The 7,836-nt window shown below is 33.7% G+C and overlaps 1 pseudogene; it reads right to left on the bottom strand.

The window, feature by feature from the left end:
* Positions 1–2,232: 2,232 nt before the first annotated feature.
* LOC106293207 lies at positions 2,233–7,635 on the bottom strand (annotated as a pseudogene).
* Between the last annotated feature and the right edge of the window lie 201 nt (positions 7,636–7,836).

Genomic DNA, 7,836 nt, shown 5'->3' with positions numbered 1-7,836 from the left:
GAGCTCTTGTCCGATGTCTCGTGTTTCCTCCGCAAAGCTTTTCGTAAGGAAGAGTCTATTTCGAAAAAGTATTTGTTGAAGGAGGTTTTTCGTTTTCTTCTTCGGACGTTTTGATCGTTAACTTCGTCGTATCCATAACCGGTCTGGGCATGTTTCCAATGGCTTATGCTCGATCTAAATAGAATTCGAACGAAGCTTTATCTCGGGAACATACGTTGTGACGTTCTCTTGACCGAGCATGATTTGTTGCGAAAAGACATACTTGTATTTTGCGGGGATTTGGACGTTAACTTCGTCGCAACCGTTTTTGACCCCAACATTCAAGATGATTTTCTGTGAATAATTGTTATCGTTATGAAACGGTGTAAAAATGCAAGAGTGGGCAAAATTTTGTGTTGTACGAGAAGCATGATGAAAAGAGAAGTCACCTCTTTCATTGCACTACATCTATTACAATTTAGTCAGATCTACAATTTGGTTAGATCTAAGAGGAAGACTCACTAACTCTAACTCTAGTAGTCTAAACTTCTCGGACACTATTCTTCCTTCTCTTCTAGACTCTGATTGGTTATCAATAAAAAAACAGAACCGAAGAACCGAACCGGAATCAAACCGGTGTTCCTTAGGCCCGCGTATAAAAAACAGAACCGAAAACCGAACCGGAACCAAACCAAAATAACTGAAACCAAAATACCCAGAACCAAAACCCTCAAATTCACAAACGGTTCTTATATTTATATATCCAATTACACAAACGGTTCTCAAATATACAAACAGTTCTTATATACACAATCGGTACCGAACCGAACCAAAACCGTATCGAGAATGAAATATTCAATTTAAAATAACATAGCTATATATATATATTTGTAATTTAAAAAACTATTAAAATATCTAAAAATAATTTTTAAAGTTAGTTCATTATAAATTATTCAAACTATCCGAAAGGATCAAGATATTTTTATCCAAAATATTCAAAGTATTCTTAAATATCCTAAATTTTTATCTGAATCATTATATTTGATATTTTTTCCAAAATATCCGATATTTAATGTTAATTATCCGAACTAACCAGGAAAAAAAAACCGAATAAGAACCGATTTTTTTTGCGTGTATTTTCTGGTTCCTAGACACATTATTGTCTAGAGATGTGTTCTCAATGCCACCGCTTGTCCTCCTTCTGGTCCAGCCATGTTCTCCATCCCGATGCCTTTAGCTGTGAAGTGCTCGCCCTCTACAGCTGCACATATAAGAAATTAAAGGTCAGTCATATTTAGACGCGGAGTTGACCTAATGGATAAAACTCTTAGATTATCTAGTAGATGTCTAAATAATCATAAGTTCAAATAGGCATGTGCGTTCGGTTAGTTAGGATTATTCGGTTCAGGTAGTTTGATTCAACGTAAATCTTACTGAGTTAACCTGAAATAAATTTAAGTTCAATATAATATTCGGTTAGTTCACCTTTCACTAACCGATCTAGGAATCAATAGGCGACGTGGACGAAAAAGGCTTATTACAATGACGTTGTGGTTCAGCAATAATTAAAAAGCGGTTTGGAAATTACAAATAACACATAAGGGCATCCTCAGAGGGGGAGCAGTTAGGTGTGTGCTTAGAGTGAAAATAGTAGTATAATATTGTATTTAGGCTAGGAACATGGAACATTCTCAAAAGGAGATCACTTAATTAAGGGTGTGCTTAACTAAATAAAATTAATTAAATAATGTAACAAAAAAACTTATTTTAAAATTGATTCCAAAAAAACTTATTTTAAGGAGATACACACTTGCCACGTCGACCAGCACTTCCCTTAAGCACAGCTCTTCGACAAGCCCTCCCAAACTGCTCTTAGCCCACTTTTGGATTAAATCCAAATATATTAAGCCCAAGCACACCCCACGTGCTCCCCCTTTGAAGATGGCCTAAGTACAATGCTATTGCAATGGTTAATTACCAACTGTTGCAAAAATTGATCATCAAAAAGGCTACAGTAGCTATTAAAGAATTCAATGGTTCACTTGATCAGTTGCAAATATTCTTTTACATTTTACATTTGTACTTTAAAATGGTTGCATTGATTCACTTCAAAAATCTCCAATAAATATTAAATCTGCAAATTAAATTACAAATTTTATATTTTCTTAATTTGTTGATTTTTGTCCTACACACATTTTGCTTGAATTGAACATAAGATATAAATGTAAATAAACACAAATGTGTGATCAAATTCATGTAACACCGAGTAGATTGTAAATGTAAAATTCTTTGATATCCGAATTAGATACACACACAAATACACAATAGTCTCAGGAGCATTACCTTTTTTAAACGTCATCACCATTTACTTCTTAAATAGTTTCTCAAACAAATACCATCCATTTTTTTGTCAAAGCTACGAGAGCTTGCAAGAAAGAGAAGAATCATCAAAAACAACAAACCATTGTTTCTGTCTAAGGAATCAAATCACTCAAGCATTTTATTTCATCACTTATTTGATGTTTTCCATATAGTGTACACATTTTTCTAAAAACAATTATAACCAAAATCAAATGATATTCATGAGAACTGAAAGCTCACAATTCCACGAATATTGAAAGTGAAAAATATCAAAAACATTAAGAGACTTTCAGAGTTCTCTCGGCTCTAGACTGACCAGCACGAGAAGAGAGGATGATACCAACAATAAGACCGTACAGCGAAAGTGCTTCAGTAAAGATGAGAATCAGAATCATTCCACAAAGAGCTTTGGTTGTTGTGCATTCGCTCTGCAACCACACACAAATCATATCACATTATTACAAAGCCAAACACATATCTCTAAGTGGCATATGACAAGCAACACACATCACAACAACGTTTCTGTTCAACTTCATAAACATGATCATTAAGAGAACATGGGTTTTCTCAATTACCTGACACCGGCTTCGCGGACGATTATGATAGCCATACCGGCGGAGAGACCGGCGAGACCACAAACGTGTTGGGAAAATTATCCAATATCGATGAGATGAAGATGGTATTAGACAACTAGAAAATTTAAGAAGAAGACTCTTAATATTTAGGAAAGGGTTTACTACAAAGATTTTGTTTTTGGAAACTCTCTCTTACAAATATTTTCTCTCTTTGTTTTTCTTGATTCTTGGATTGCCTACTTTTATATTTTGTAAGATTTTTTGAAAGATTACTTAAAATACACTAAACCGGATATAATTTTTAAAAATACATTTAAACAAAAATATCTGAATTTAGGATTTAGTGATTATTGTTTAAGTTTTAGAATTCTGGAGATGAGATTGAATTTATAAACTTCTATTAATAATTTTTAAACATTTATAAATAATTTAAAATAATATTTTTTATCAAATAATTTAAAATAGTTTACAATTACAAAAATAGTATATAAAGTTAGAATTCTCCCAGACTTATTTGTGTTAGGTTGGAGGCAGGGCCGTGCCTCAGATATATTGGCCCTGAAGCAGAAATATTTTTTTTGCCCATTTCTTCTAAATAAACTGTAAAAATTCTATAAAAAAAAGTTATGGAACGTCGAACCCAGATACGTATAAATATTTTCACTGGTTCTCAAGCATATGCTTTATCAGCTTTTATTCAGGCACAGCCCTGGTGCTGGAGGTGTTAAGTTTGTATGTGGTACTTTTGCCTACTTTTATGTCATGGATTCGAATTTCAACCTATTGATGTGTATGCCTAAGCTGCAATTGTAGGCTACAAAAAAAAAACAAATAGCTTATTACTAATATATAGTAGTCGAAACTAATTGTTAATAAGTAGATTGACACATATTTATAAGATTTCGTATTATTTTTGAATTTTGATGTGGGATTCTTATCATGTTTTCTCCAAATGATTATTTTTTCTTTTTCATCTCAAACTATTCACTTTAAAATTGACAATAATCGAAATCAGATTATTAACCAGAAGTCAGAACTAACTAAATAAACTATAATAACATTAAATTTTGTAGGTTGACCAAAAAACATTAAATATTATAGATTTTTACTTAAAATCAAGAGTGAATTGGCTTAAAATCCAAAAAAATGGTGAAATTAACAAATTATCTATAATGTGACAAAGTTTGTGTCTATCAACGAAGACACCATGGTGTGGAATTTAGAGTATTGATTTAATTAGGGCAAAAGTTGTGTATATAGGATGCAATTTTTCTAAAATCAACTGCTTATAAATAGATTAATTAATTTATTAAGCCTAATCGCATTTTGAATATGAGATCTCAAATAAAAACTAATATATTATTAGAAAATATAATCTATTGATAATAAACAGTCAAGTTCTATAACATTATAGTATAGTACTTTGTGATAGTATCGTTGTTTTTTTTTTGAAAATTACGATAGTATCACTATTGTGTGTCACTATCCGGATGTAAGAACCGACATAAGTGTATGTTATTAACGCAAAACATAACTAGTGACATAGTTTTTTTAGAATGTTTAATTAGGAATTTAACAAGTTATCTTTTACCAAATTCTTTTTATAATGCAGAAACAAAATAATAACGCATGTCCCTGTTTTTTCTAGTAACTGGATATCAACGGACGAAGTCCAACCGATTAATTTTCTGGGAGCATGTTCTTCGGTACCAGGTAGTCGCAGTAGGAATTAAATGTTCATATTGAATGGCCAAACAAACAAATATATCAGAAATGGTAAGTTTCAAATCCAGTACGCTTAGTTCCAAATCCATAGTACACTCGATCACACTTGTGTGGAACCACATATATGTCCCTGTTACAAAAAAAAATAAAAGGAACACATGTTTTTTACCTGAAATGTGCAATGCTCTTAACACAAAAATACATCTTTTGTTAATCTGAAACAAATCCTTAATAATTCAGTTTCAAAAAAAAAAAAAAATCCTTAATAATAAGTTCAAACAGCATGACATAATAATGTTGCCGTTAATTTTCCGGTAATTGTTTGACTCTATGCGAGAACTATATTTTCGGTTTTATCATCTATGATTCGTTTTTTTCGTCCTGTAACTTGTTTTTAAAGGATCATTTTCTCTACATACTTTCTTTAAGAGAAATAAAAACTTTTTCTCTACATATACGTCTACTTGCTTGTGTTTTCCCTATGGCGGCAGAAAAAATGTACTTCTTTTATGTTTTTGGCGGAAAGAAAAATATTTCCTTTTTTTATGGATCTCCTTTTGTGATTCTTGATACGAATCGTAATATATATTATATGCGTATGCAAAAACGTGAATCCACACACACACCCTTACAATTCCCCTTTTACTTGTCATGCCATGTGCCAAAAAAGCGACTGATATGTTTTCTTTTAAAGAAATACTAAAATATCCCTTGGATGACAATAAAGATAAAGATGGTTCTAAGAAGTGACTAAGGAAACATAGACACAATCACAACCCTACATATACGAAGGCCAAACACGTATATAGGCTTTATGAAATTAAATTACAATGTACGGGAACGGAGATCAGTCTCGAATCTCGGCAGTCGGTACACTATTTTGGTAATCCTCATCGAGTTCTTCTCACCGAAAGGTCGAACCATCTTCTGTAGAAATATTTATTTTGCAATACCTCAACTATATAAACAAACAAACAATGCGTATTGTAAATAAGAGAGACAATAACAAGGGATATTTAAGAAGGAAAAAAAAACTATACATGACAAGACAAGACTATATTTCTGTTGGGAAAATTATCCAATATCGATGAGATGAAGATGGTATTAGATAACTAGAAAATTTAAGAAGAAGACTCTTAATATTTAGGAAAGGGTTTACTACAAAGATTTTGTTTTTGGAAACTCTCTCTTACAAATATTTTCTCTCTTTGTTTTTCTTGATTCTTGGATGATTACAAATGGTGCTAAGCACCCCTATTTATACTAGTAAGTGGAGACTACAAGTTAGTTCTACACACTTCATCTTCTACACACTTCATCTTCTACACACTTCATCTTCTACACACTTCATCTTCTACACACTTCATCTTCTACACACTTCATCTTCTACACACTTCATCTTCTACACACTTCATCTTCTACACACTTCATCTTCTACACACTTCATCTTCTACACACTTCATCTTCTACACACTTCATCTTCTACACACTTCATCTTCTACACACTTCATCTTCTACACACTTCATCTTCTACACACTTCATCTTCTACACACTTCATCTTCTACACACTTCATCTTCTACACACTTCATCTTCTACACACTTCATCTTCTACACACTTCATCTTCTACACACTTCATCTTCTACACACTTCATCTTCTACACACTTCATCTTCTACACACTTCATCTTCTACACACTTCATCTTCTACACACTTCATCTTCTACACACTTCATCTTCTACACACTTCATCTTCTACACACTTCCTTTTCTACACACTTCTTCATCCTTCTCCATTTTTCTCTAGATATTTCTTCTTCTTTTTGGGCTTCTTGGGTCTTGGGCTAATGAGGGAAAAACCCAACAAAACGAGACCTGAAGAGAGATGGGCATAGCCATCAAATAGATAGTAAGACTTGCCTTTGGGTTGATTCCAGTATCACAGCTATGATCAAAACCGTAAATATGTAAGACACCAGCCATAACCACCGGAACAATCGACTTCATTACAAGCTCTGGTCTCATCACACCCATCGATGCCATACCAACCCCGCTCCCATACATGAAAAAAGGATAATCCGATGGGATCGGATGAGATCAAAACTAAATCGTGGATGTTAAGGGAATTTGCAGTATCTTGCCTTTGTCAATGACCTAAAGAAAAATTTGAGTTTTGTTTTGAAAAGAATCACCCACGACTGACTGCTTTTCTAATCACTGTCAGGGATTCCTATATGAACCTGAATAAGGTTTTGCAAAATCAAGAAACGATGTAAGATCTCAGGCAAACAGTATGGCTTGATACTATGAATACCTAGGGAAGAATATTTAAACGATTTCTGTCTGAATCAAAAGTCTAAACAAAAACTAAAAGAAGACCCTCCATAAAGGAAACCTAGGTTGCTTCCTTAGACTCTAATTGATGATGTCTACTTCAGCGAATTTGGTATATAGAAGCATAACAATTCTAGGTCCTCTGGCGTCAAATTGTAAACTTGCTCGTCCCAAAACGTGCCCATAAATTCCTACCCTACCTTAACTGCCCGAAACGAAGACGGCGTTTGCGAGGTGTCCCATAGAAGAGATGGCTGCTGAGTGACTACTGTGCATCATCTGTACATATATATATCAGAGAGGTGTGATTTAAGGGTTGTGGTGTTTGAGGATAAAACGATTCGGGGAAATACAATATATACAATGCATATATTGATCAGAGAGGTGTGATTTAAGGGTCGCTTGTTTGATGATGAAACGATTTGAGGAAAGACGGCTAAATAGGAAAAATTTTGATGACGTAAGCTACTCATAGCCAGGGAATTTTGTGTCCGTTAGATCAAAAATAAGGAGCAAATATGACTGTTGGATTTTAAAAAAAATTCCTAAAAAAAATCGGTGACATCATCCATCACCAAATACAGATTTGCTATTATACGTACATGTTAAATATAATATATTACTTAATAGAGTTAGAGTTCTAAGGCCAGGATTATCGGGACGGAAATAGAGGTTTTAGTGGGGTTTTTAGGTGGGGGGGGGGGGCCCACAGATAAGGGTAAAATCGATCCCAGGGAAGCCGAAATAAGGACCGACGTTTGGTGAGCTTTTCAACTGTTTGCGGGCCCCAGTGACACGTGGCGGCCCGCAATTGGTTGATATTTAATTTTTTTTTTTTACTCAGACAAAAAAAAAAAAAATAA

This window comes from Brassica oleracea, chromosome C1, assembly GCF_000695525.1.
Source record: "Brassica oleracea var. oleracea cultivar TO1000 chromosome C1, BOL, whole genome shotgun sequence".
Classification (NCBI taxonomy): Eukaryota; Viridiplantae; Streptophyta; class Magnoliopsida; order Brassicales; family Brassicaceae; genus Brassica; species Brassica oleracea.
The sequence above is the reverse complement of the archived record's forward strand: the minus strand, read 5'-3'. Positions and strand labels throughout refer to the sequence as shown.